Raw genomic sequence first — 12,712 nt, 5'->3', positions numbered from 1 at the left:
TACTTTACTTGATATGGTGCGATCTATGATATCTCTTACAGATTTACCGCTATCGTTTTAGGGGTTATGCATTAGAGACAGCTACATTCACATTAAATAGAGCACCATCTAAATCCGTTGAGACGACACCGTATGAACTATGGTTTCGCAAGAAACCTAAACTGTCATTTCTTAAAGTTTGAGGTTGCAATGCTTATGTGAAAAAGTTTCAACCTGATAAGCTCAAACCCAAATCGGCGTAGTGCATCTTCATAGGATACCCAATAGAAAATGTTGGGTACACCTTCTGTCAGTGTTCTAGGAACGGGGGTCCCCAGACTTGCCTGCCTGCAGCCTGCGGTGTGGCTCAAAGGGGGGCCCAGCACGGCCCATCTTCACCAACACAAACCCAAGACCCTCGCGAGGGGCCAAGCCTCGCGAGGCGGACGACGCGAAGCTTCCTCAGGCACGGCCTCGTCAGGCTGGCTCACGAGGAGGCGGAGAGATCAAGGCGGGGTACCTCACGAGGTGCCCATGACGCAAGCCATGACAACTCAGGGCGCCAGGCGGGTGCCAGCCCGCGTAGCGTTCTCCTTTCCTCTTTGGTGCAAAGGGGGCAAGCGCAGCCGCGGAGTACCGAGGCATCAGGCAAAGGTTGCCATTTCAGTGCAACGAGACCAAGACCAGGAGGACTACGAGACGGAGGTCACTGTGGAGCCCAAGACGGCGTCATCACCAGAGCTTTGCGCAGGCGAAGACTACTTTTGTCAAGATAGTTGATACTTGTTGTCCCCCTTTAAATTAGCCCTCCATTGTTGGCTCCCTTCCCGCTCAATATTTGGGAAGAGGACCAGGGCCTCTATAAATAGGACCAGCCACCCACACAGCAACGGGGTCCCGGTTCGGTCGGTCGAGAGGGAGAGAGAGAGAGAAAGGTGGCTGAACTCCTCCCAGCAGTTCATCGCCTCAGCCAAGAAAAGACCCTCGCGAGGCTGTTCTTCCTTGTATTGTTCATCATCACCAGCCCAAGAGGCAATCCACACACCACACACTGGATTAGGGTATTACACCACAACGGTGGCCCGAACCAGTATAAACCCTGAGTCTCTTGTGTTGTTCTTTCCTGAGTTTAGATCCTAGCACGGCAGAGGGGTGCAGGAAGGTAGGAGGTGAAATCTCCGCGCGCACCCCAGTGTTCGAACCACAAGGGTCTGCCGGAACCCAAAATCCGACATTTGGCGCGCCAGGTAGGGGTGCGCCGGAATTTATCTTCCACCGCCCCGTTCTCCTCCGACCGTCACGCCCATGTCTGACGCTCGTCGGGCCTGCGCCGAGCGCCGGGCCGCACTCGCTTCCCGTGTCGCCCAGACAGCCCCTGTCGGCAGGCATCCACGCCGTTCCCCATCACCTGCCGACAACGCCGCCACCGGCACGGCGGGGGACGAGTGGCAAGCATCGTCTCAGCATCCATGTGTGCGTCAAGACGGTCGCACCGCAACTCCCTCGCTCGCCCCAGCTGGTTCTTCATCCCGCGTGCTCCGCGTGCCCATGGGGCCCCGCAACCTCTCCCCCGACTATCGCGCTGCACCGACACCCCCAGTCGTCGCGACCCTCTTGGGCGGCTCGCAGGCGCCGCCTACAAGTTACCACGTCAAGCTGCTCATTTGCCGGGTCAGCACCGCTTCCACGCGGCAGGGGGCTCCCCTGGATTGGGCGGCGCCCAAGACCGGCCTGAGCTTCAGCTCGGAGGACCACCCCTCCAACTCGGCCTGCTCGGGCGCGCTCCCCATGCTGTGCACCCCCACCATCTGCCAAGTGGCCGTTACCAGAACTCTCATCGATGGCGGGGCAGGCCTCAGTGTGCTCTCAGTCGAGGCCTTCAACCTCCTCTGCATACCCCTGGAATGGCTGCAGCCCAGCCGGCCCTTCTCAGGCGTTGGGGGCAGGTCGTCCGGCTCCTTGGGACAGATCCGGCTCCAGTGACCTTCAGCACCTACGACAACTTCCGCACGGAGCTGGTCGACTTCGACATCGCCCCCAACGGCCTTCCCTACAACGCCATCCTCGGCTACCCGGCGCTGGCACAGTTCATGGCCGCAATGCACCCGGCGTACAACCTCATGAAGATGCCCGGGAGCAGCGGTGTCCTCACCGTGCACGGGGACACTGGGGCCGCTCTACGGGTGCTCAAGCTCGTCTTCAAGACAGCGGCGTCGGCACAGCCCGCCGCCTTGGAGGCCCCGAGCCTAAGGGGGCTGCGCCCGCCAAGAAGAAACAGTTGTTCACCCAAGACAAGGCAGGAACCAAGCAGATACCCATTGATGAGGACGGGCCCACCAACGCCACTTTCACCATAGGCGCCCACCTCAAACCCGAGCAGGAGGAGGCCCTGGTCGGGTTCCTGCGCGCAAACAAGAAGGTATTCGCTTGGGAGCCAGACCAGTTGGCAGGGATCCCCAGGAGTGTAATCGAGCATCACCTCAACGTATGCCCCAACGTGCGCCCTGTGAAGCAGAAGGCCAGGCGGCAGTCCACAGAAAAGCAGGCCTTCATCGTCCAAGAGACCCGCAAATTAGAGGCCACTGGGGTCATTCGCGAGGTCCGATACCCAGATTGGTTGGCCAACCCTGTCGTTGTGCCAAAGAAGGGAGGGAAGGAACGCATGTGTGTCAACTTCACCAACCTCAACAAAGCATGCCCACAAGATCCGTTCCCGCTCCCCCGCATCGACCAGATCGTCGACTCCACTGCAGAATGCGACCTGCTATGCTTCCTGGATGCCTTCTCTGGGTATCACCAGATCAAGATGGCGGTTGAAGACGTCGAGAAGACAGCCTTCCTAACCCCATGTGGGATGTACTGCTACACCTGCATGCCATTCGGGCTGCGTAACGCAGGGGCGACCTTTCAGCGGCTGATGCATATCACCTTGGGCTCGCAGCTCGGGAAGAATGTTGAAGCTTACGTCAATGACATCGTGGTAAAATCTCGGGAGGCCAGGACCTTGATACAAGACCTGGAGGAAACCTTCACGAGCCTCAACGTAGTGAACCTACGGCTCAACCTAGAGAAATGTGTGTTCGGAGTCCCCTCGGGCAAGCTCCTGGGTTTCCTCGTGTCTCACCGAGGCATCGAGGCTAACCCAGAGAAGGTCAAGGAAGTGGAAGACATGATCCCGCCAAAGACCCTCAGAGAAATGCAGAAGCTCACGGGGCGCGTGACCGCGCTAGGGCGCTTCATCTGCAAGTTGGGGGAGCGAGCGCTACCCTTCTTCCAGCTAATGAAGAAAAAGGGGCCCTTCGAGTGGACTGAAGAGGCCGACAAGGCATTCCAGGATCTCAAGAAATACCTGACCAGCCCACCGGTCATGGTGGCTCATCGCCCTCAAGAGCCCCTAGTGCTTTATCTCGCCGCTACTCCCTACTCCGCCAGCGCAGCCCTGGTGGCAGTCAGAGAGGAGCGTCGAATCAGAACCGCGGCAGCGGCCCGGGACAAGGCGGAGCTAGTATGAGGAAGGCCCACAGAAGCCGCCACGGCAGCTGATGAGGACTAGCCGCCGCAGAGGGGCGCACCAGAGGCAGGAGAGGCCCCTCTCCCAGATGGCCAGTCTCAGGAGGCCTCATTGTCTCGAGAGGCACCATGGTCTCCAAAGGGAGCCGCCAGCACTGACGCACTCCACCTCGTTGAGCACCTAGTGTACTTTGTCAGCATAGTGTTGCGGGATGCAAGGGCGCGGTACCCTATGCCCCAGAAACTCCATCTCGCACTACTGGTGGCCTCGCGCAAGCTGCGGCACTATTTTCAGGGTCACCCCATCAAGGTCGTCTCGTCATACCCCCTGGAGAGGGTGCTCAGGAGCCCCAATTCAGCTGGGAGAGTCACTGAGTGGAACATAGAGCTGCAAGCGTTTCAACTCGAATTCAGCACGACCAGAGTCATCAAGGGAGCAGTGTTAGCGGATTTTGTGGCAGAATGGACGGAGGCGCCAGGCCTCAAGGCCGACGAGGATCGGTCCCTGTCCCCGGGAAGCGAGGCGCCAGAAGGCTGGGTCATGTACTTCGATGGGGCATTCTCCAGACACGGCGCAGGGGCTGGGGCGGTGCTTATATCGCCCACCCAGGACAAACTCTATTACACCGTGCAGCTTTGTTTCCAGCAAGGCAAAAAGGTCTCTAAAAACATAGCGGAGTATGAAGGTTTAATAGCAGGCTTGAAGGCCGCAGCTGCCCTGGGGGTGAAACACCTCACCATCAAGGGCGATTCGCAGCTCCTTGTCAATTTCTCCAACAAGGTGTACGAGCCGAAGGATGAGCACATGGAGGCCTACCTCGCAGAGGTCCGCAGGATGGAGAAGTAGTTCTGGGGGTTGGAGTTGCAGCATGTGCCCCGTGTCACCAATCAAGAGGCCGATGACATCGCCAAATGCGCGTCCAGGCGGTTACCTCAGGAGCCTGGCGTTTTCGAGGAACAACTCTTCAAGCCTTCAGCTTTGCCATCACTATCAAACACGGCTCAGCCCCGGGAGGAGCTCCCCCAGCCACCTGCCTCCGAAGCTCCGGCCTGTGGCCCGGCCTCAGGAGCATGCCTGCTCCTGACGATGGAACCTCAGGAGGGATGTTGGATCACGGAGCTCCGGAGCTACTTGACGCAAGGGACCCTGCCGGAGAAGGTGGAGGAAGCAAAGCGAGTGGCACGCCAGGCCACGGCATACTGCATCAGAGATGGAGAGCTCTACCGGAAGCGACCGAACGATGTATCCATGCGCTGCATCTCCAGGGAGCAAGGGAAGGAGCTACTGGAAGATATACACGGTGGGGACTGCGGACATCATTCATCGTCACGGACCCTCGTCGGCAAGGCGTTCCGCAATGGGTTTTATTGGCCCACCGCGCTCAATGACGCCGTTGAACTAGTGAAAGCTTCTGAGGCCTGCCAGTTCCACGCCAAGCAGATCCATCAGCCGGCAGTGGGCTTGCAGACTATCCCCCTTTCGTGGCCATTCGCAGTCTGGGGGCTCGACATCTTGGGTCCGTTTCCTCGGGCGCCAGGGGGCTACCGCTACCTTTACGTTGTTGTAGACAAGTTCACCAAGTGGGCTGAAGTGGAGGCTGTCCGCACCATTCCCGCGGGTTCCGCGGTCAAGTTCATCAAGGGCATCATGAGCCAGTTCGGGGTGCCGAATCGCATCATCACGGACAACGGTTCGCAGTTCACCAGTAACCTCTTCAAAACATACTTTACTAACCTTGGAACGCAGATATGCTATGCTTCAGTGGCACACCCCCGAAGCAATGGCCAGGCCGAGCGAGCCAATGCGGAGGTCCTGAGGGGCCTGAAGACCAGGACGTTCAAGAAGAAGCTGGAGGCCTGCGGCAGAGGTTGGTACGACGATCTTCAGTCCGTGTTGTGGTCCATCCGCACAACCGCGACCAAGCCGACTGGGGAGACCCCGTTCTTCCTTGGTCTACGGAGCCGAAGCGGTCCTCCCTCACGAGGTCAGACGTCGCTCCGCGCGGGTCCTGGCGTTCAACGAGGCGCAAGAATACGCCATGCGGGGGATGGACCTTGTGCTAGGGGAGGAACGTCGCCGGGAAGCCGTGCTACGAGCGGCGAGGTACCAACAAGCGCTGCGGCGATATCACTGCCGCAACATCCGCCCCAGGACACTCGAGGTAGGAGACCTCGTGCTCAGGCGGGTCCTCTCCAGGGAAGGGCTGCACAAGCTCTCTCCCATGTGGGAGGGCCCATTCAAGGTTGTTCATGTTTCCAGGCCTAGCTCAGCGCGCTTGGAGACTTAGGAGGGAGTGCCGGTCCAGAACGCATGGAACATCCAGCACCTCCGGAGGTTCTACCCCTAAAAAGGCCCGGAGCCTGTGAAGCAAGGCGAATGCCTGTGAAGCTATCGCGTTTTGGAAAAGGCCCGGAGCCTGTGAAGCAAGGCAAGTGCCTGTGAAGCTATCGCGTATTGAAAAAGGCCCGGAGCCTGTGAAGCAAAGCAAGTGCCTGTGAAGCTATCGCGTTTTGAAAAAGGCCCGGAGCTTGTGAAGCAAGGCGAGTGCCTGTGAAGCTATCGCGTTTTGAAAAAGGCCCGGAGCCTGTGAAGCAAGGCGAGTGCCTGTGAAGCTATCGTGTTTTGAAAAGGCCCGGAGCCTGTGAAGCAAGGCGAACGCCTGTGAAGCTCGCCGCCCGTGACACTCTCACGTAATAATGAGTTGGGGCTGTACACGCCCTGGAGTCTCAGGAGCGCCGGCCTCAGGCCCTGGGGCTCCCTCCCACGCCCAGTGGTAGCACTTAGCTCCGCGCTGGTGAGAAGACGTCGAAGACTAGACTAGGTGCCGGACGCGGCTTTTCATTTGCTTTCCGCAGTTGGCTTGTTCTTCTTCATTTGAAGTTTTTTGAAGTTGTTGTCGTCTTTGGCTTGCGGTTCTTTGGCTTTTCACGCTCCTGCCTCGATTTCTCTTGTTCAAGGCCTCACGAGGAGGAGAGCCGAGCGCCCTCGCGAGTGCTCCTAACCTAGTCACTCAAAGGGTTCGCGACCTGGGCCCCTTGCAGGAGCACCCCTCCAGTCCGTGCCCCTCGGGCACCGCGACACAAACACAGGGCCTAGGTCGGTCGCCCCCACGGCTGGGGCAGGGAACCATCCACGCGCGGGCGCATAGTCGGAAGGTACGATGAAGAAAGCGAAATGATAATTAACAGCAATAACCCATATACGCCCCCGCGGGGCACCACACTACTATCCTTCTTTATGCAGGAAAAGGGAAGAGAAAAAAAATCTGGTGCGGCTCGCCTCGCACCGACCCGCAGGGAAGCCCGAGCTGCCTCCGGAGCTCAGGCGGACTCCCTCTCGCGCTTCACCAGGGGGCGTCGGTGAGCGGACGCGCCACCACCCCCCAGGCAGATACGACGGCATGGGGGCTGGCTGCGGCCACCACTAGGAGAGTCGCTGCCTGAAGAAGGACCGGAGAAGCTTGAGGAACCCTGAGCGCCGCCAGCCCCGCGAGCACCGTCCTCTCCATCATCGCCGGAGCCGGGTTCCCAGCCGCGGTTGTCGCCCTTGGGGCAGCACCCTGCGCGGCGACCATCTTCCCCAAACACCCTCACGTAGAGGGTGGCATCGCCGTCGAACCTGAAGTATAGGGTGCACCGACGGCCCAGGCCGCGCGCGTGGGCAAACGTCTACCAACCGCGGGCCGGGACCAGGCTCCCGGCTGCGGAGACCTCCAGTGAAACCCATGAGGCCCTGCTGCAGCAGCCGTCGGCCTGAAGCCACAGGCCGCCCGGGGCGCCGGCCGGGAGCTCACCGAGGAGGAAGCGAGGAAGTGGGAGTCGGGTGCTAGTCGGCTCCGCCGACCACACGACGAACTCCGGCAGCACCTCCACAGCGCGAAAGCGCGGCATAGGGGGACGCGCAGCCGGAGCGCACCCCCGGCCGCAAAAATCCGCCCACCACCGCGCTGGAAAGCGTCGCCGCGGCCGCGGGAAGCTGCCGTGGTGGCCACAGGATGTTTGCGGGGGCGCCCTCGGCCACGCTTGGGCAGGGGAGAGGCATGCTCTGCCTGGCAAGCCTTCCCCTTCTCCGCGGCCGAAAACCTCCTCGACGGGGCCATGAAGAAGAAGAAGAAGCAAGGGAAGATGAACCGGAAGGGCGCACGCTGTCCAGTACTTATACCGGCGGAGGCCAACCGTCGACCTCCCCGATCGCAGGTAATCATGACCAGACTTGCATGTAGGGACTTGTCCAGTCGGTGCAGTTGCCGAGGCACCATGGGGAAGTGGAGACGCCCACATCCAATCAACCGTCACGCGGCGCCCAAGGCCGCAGGCTGTTAGGGCTCGCGGCGCTTCGCTCTTGCCCTTCCGCCTCCCTACACGGCCAAGTCCGGGCGCGCCTTGGACCCGAGGGCTACTGTCGGTGTTCTGGGAACGGGGGTCCCCAGACTTGCCTGCCTGCGGCCTGTGGCGTGGCTCAAAGGGGGGCCCAGCACGGCCCATCTTCACCAACACAAACCCGAGACCCTCGCGAGGGGCAAGCCTCGCGAGGCGGACGACGCGAAGCTTCCTCAGGCACGGCCTCGTCAGGCTGGCTCACGAGGAGGCGGAGAGATCAAGGCGGGGTACCTCACGAGGTGCCCATGACGCAAGCCATGACAACTCGGGGCGCCAGGCGGGTGCCAGCCCATGCAGCATTCTCCTTTCCTCTTTGGTGCAAAGGGGTTAAGCGCAGCCGCGGAGTACCGAGGCATCAGGCAAAGGTTGCCATTTCAGTGCAACGAGACCAAGACCAGGAGGACTACGAGATGGAGGTCACCGTGGAGCCCAAGACGGCATCATCACCAGAGCTTTGCGCAGGCGAAGACTACTTTTGTCAGGATAGTTGATACTTGTTGTCCCCCTTTAAATTAGCCCGCCATTGTTGGCTCCCTTCCCGCTCAATATTTGAGAAGAGGACCAGGGCCTCTATAAATAGGACCAGCCACCCACACAGCAAGGGGGTCCTGGTTCGGTCGGTCGAGAGAGGGAGAGAGAGAGAAAGGTGGCTGAACTCCTCCCAGCAGTTCATCGCCTCAGCCAAGAACAGACCCTCGCGAGGCTGTTCTTCCTTGTATTGTTCATCATCACCAGCCCAAGAGGCAATCCACACACCACACACTGGAGTAGGGTATTACACCACAACGGTGGCCCGAACTAGTATAAACCCTGAGTCTCTTGTGTTGTTCTTTCCTGAGTTTAGATCCTAGCACGGCGGAGGGGTGCAGGAAGGTAGGAGGTGAAATCTCCACGCGCACCCCAGTGTTCGAACCACAAGGGTCTGCCGGAACCCAAAATCCGACACCTTCTATCACAGATCCGAAGGCAAGATATTCATTGCTGAGAATGGATCCTTTCTAGAGAAGGAGTTTCTCTCGAAAGAAGTGAGTGGGAGGAAAGTAGAACTTGATGAGGTAACTCTACCTGCTCCCTTATTGGAAAGTAGTTCATCACAGAAATATGTTCCTGTGACTACTACACCAATTAGTGAGGAAGCTAATGATGATGATCATGTAAACTTCAGATCAAGTTACTACCGAACCTTGTAGGTAAACCAGAGTGAGATCCGCACCAGAGTGGTAAGGTAATCCTGTTGTGGAGGTCATGTTCCTTGACCATGACGAGCCTATGAACTATGAGGAAGCGATGATGAGCCCAGATTCCGCGAAATGGCTTGAGGCCATAAAATCTGAGATGGGATCCATGTATGAGAAAAAGTGTGGACTTTGGTTGACTTGCCCGATGATCAGCAAGCCATAAAAAATAAATGGATCTTCAAGAGGAAGACGGATGGTGATAGTAGTGTTACTATCTACAAAGCTAGAATTGTCGCAAAAGGTTTTTGACAAGTTCAAGGTGTTGACTACGATGAGAGTTTCTCACTCGTATCTATGCTTAAATCTGTCGGAATCATGTTAGCAATTGCCGCATTTTATGAAATCTGGCAAATGGATAGACAAAACTGCATTCCTTAATGGATTTATTAAAGAAGAGTTGTATATGATGCAACCAGAAGGTTTTGTCAATCCTAAAGGTGCTAACAAAATATGCAAGCTCCAGCGATCCATCTATGGACTAGTGCAAGCATCTCGGAGTTGGAATATACGCTTTGATAAGTTGATCAAAGCATATAGTTTTATACAGACTTGCGGTGAAGCCTGTATTTACAAGAAAGTGAGTGGGAGCACTACATCATTTCTGATAAGTATATGTGAATGACATATTGTTGATCGGAGATAATGTAGAATTATTCTGCAAAGCATAAAGGAATGTTTGAAAGGAGTTTTTTCAAAGAAAGACCTCGGTGAAGTTGCTTACTTATTGAGCATCAAGATCTATAGAGATAGATCAAGACGCTTGATAAGTTTTTCAATGAGTACATACCTTGACAAGATTTTGAAGTAGTTCAAAATGGAACAGTCAAAGAAGGAGTTCTTGCCTGTGTTACAAGGTGTGAAGTTGAGTAAGACTCAAAACCCGACCACGGCAGAAGATAGAGAGAGAATGAAAGTCATTCCCTATGCCTCAGCCATAGGTTCTATAAAGTATGCCATGCTATGTACCAGACCTATTGTATACCCTGCCCTGAGTTTGGCAAGGGAGTACAATAGTGATCTAGGAGTAGATCACTAGACATTGGTCAAAATTATCCTTAGTGGAATAAGGATATGTTTCTCGATTATGGAGGTGACAAAAGGTTCGTCATAAAGGGTTACGTTGATGCAAGTTTTGGCACTGATCCATATGACTCAAAGTCTCAATCTGGATACATATTGAAAGTGGGAGCAATTAGCTAGAGTATCTTAGTTCAGAGCATTGTTGACATAGAAATTTGCAAAATACTTATGGATCTGAATGCGGCAGACCCGTTGACTAAAACTTCTATCACAAGCAAAACATGATCACACCCTAGTACTCTTTGGGCATTAATCACATAGCGATGTGAACTAGCTAGATTATTGAATCTAGTAAACCCTTTGGGTGTTGGTCACATGACGATGTGAACTATGGGTGTTAATCACATGGTGATGTGAACTATTGATGTTAAATCACATGGCGATGTGAACTACATTATTGACTCTAGTGCAAGTGGGAGACTGAAGGAAATATGCCCTAGAGGCAATAATAAAGTTATTATTTATTTCCTTATTTCATGATAAATGTTTATTATTCATGCTAGAATTGTATTAACTGGAAACATAATACATGTGTGAATACATAGACAAACAGAGTATCACTAGTATGCCTCTACTTGACTAGCTTGTTGATCGAAGATGGTTATGTTTCCTAGCCATAGACATGAGTTGTCATTTGATTAACGGGATCACATCATTAGGAGAATGATGTGATTGACTTGACCCATTCCATTAGCTTAGCACTTGATCGTTTAGTTTGTTGCTATTGCTTTCTTCATAACTTATACATGTTCCTATGACTATGAGATTATGCAACTCCCGTTTACCAGAGGAACACTCTGTGTGCTACCAAACGTCACAACATAACTGGGTGATTATAAAGGTGCTCTACAGGTGTCTCCAATGGTACATGTTGGGTTGGCGTATTTCGAGATTAGGATTTGTCGCTCCGATTGTTGGAGAGGTATCTCTGGGCCCTCTCGGTAATACACATCACTTAAGCCTTGCAAGAAATGCAACTAATAAGTTAGTTGCAAGATGATGTATTACGAAATGATTAAAGAGACTTGCTAGTAACAAGATTGAACTAGGTATTGAGATACCGATGATCGAATCTCGGGCAAGTAACATAGTGATGACAAAGGGAACAACGTATGTTGTTATGCGGTCTGACCGATAAAGATCTTCGTAGAATATGTAGGAGCCAATATGAGCATCCAGGTTCCGCTATTGGTTATTGACCGGAGATGTGTCTCGGTCATGTCTACATTGTTCTCAAACCCGTAGGGTCCGCACGCTTAACGTTACGATGACAGTTTCATTATGAGTTTATATATTTTGATGTACCGAAGGTTGTTCGGAGTCCCGGATGTGATCACGGACTTGACGAGGAGTCTCGAAATGGTCGAGATATAAAGATCGATATATTGGACGACTATATTTGGACACCGGAGAGGTTCTGGGTAAGATTGGGACAATACGGGATCACCGGGAGGTTATCGGAACCCCCCGGGAGGTATATGGGCCTTATTGGGCCTTAGTGGAAAGGAGGGGAAAGGAGCAAGGGAGGGGGCACGCCCCCCCAAGCCCAATCCGAATTTGGAGGGGGGCCGCCCCCCCTCTTTCCTTCCTCCCTCCTTCCTCTTCCTTCCCTCTCCTACTCCTAATAGGAAAAAGGGGAGTCCTACTCCCGATGGGAGTTGGACTCCCCCCCTTGGGCGCGCCACCCTCCTTGGCCGGCCCCCTCCTCCACTCCTTTATATACGGGGGCAGGGGCACCCCAGAGACACAACAATTGATCATTGATCTCTTAGCCGTGTGCGGTGCCCCCTCCACCATAATCCTCGATAATATTGTAGCGGTGCTTAGGCGAAGCCCTGCGACGGTAGAACATCAAGATCGTCACCACGCCGTTGTGCTGACGGAACTCATCCCCGACACTTTGCTGGATCGGAGTCCGGGGATCGTCATCGAGCTGAACGTGTGCAAAAACTCGAAGGTGCCGTAGTTTCGGTGCTTGATCGGTCGGGCCGTGAAGACGCACGACTACATCAACCGCGTTATTATAACGCTTCCGCTTCTGGTCTACGAGGGTACGTAGACAACACTCTCCCCTCTCGTTGTTGTGCATCACCATGATCTTGCGTGTGTGTAGGAATTTTTTTGAAATTACTACGTTCCCCAACACTGGCTACTATTCAACCACCCCTCCACGGGCACCCCTCCACCGTCTACTATTCATCCTGCCCTCCACCACACCACGGGGTCATGTTCATCCAGAGGCAACGCCACCGCTCACTATTCATCCAACCCCCCATCCCCCGCAACGCTCACTGTTCATCCAATCGATCGGCTATAGTTAGCAGCAGAAGCGAAGGAATCGCTCGATCGGGTTCAGTTAACAGCCATCGATCGATCGCTCGGGTTCAGTAACGCGTAGCCTGCAGTGCAATCGCTCGTGTTCAGTTAGAGCCCAACGCCTCGCTCGGGTTCAATTAGAGCCAACGCCTCACACACACGCACATACGTGTACGATAGAAATGCGCATCGCTCGGCCCCGACCTCCC

Source organism: Triticum aestivum, chromosome 5A (genome assembly GCF_018294505.1).
Source record: "Triticum aestivum cultivar Chinese Spring chromosome 5A, IWGSC CS RefSeq v2.1, whole genome shotgun sequence".
NCBI classification, from domain to species: domain Eukaryota; kingdom Viridiplantae; phylum Streptophyta; class Magnoliopsida; order Poales; family Poaceae; genus Triticum; species Triticum aestivum.
The sequence above is the reverse complement of the archived record's forward strand: the minus strand, read 5'-3'. Positions refer to the sequence as shown.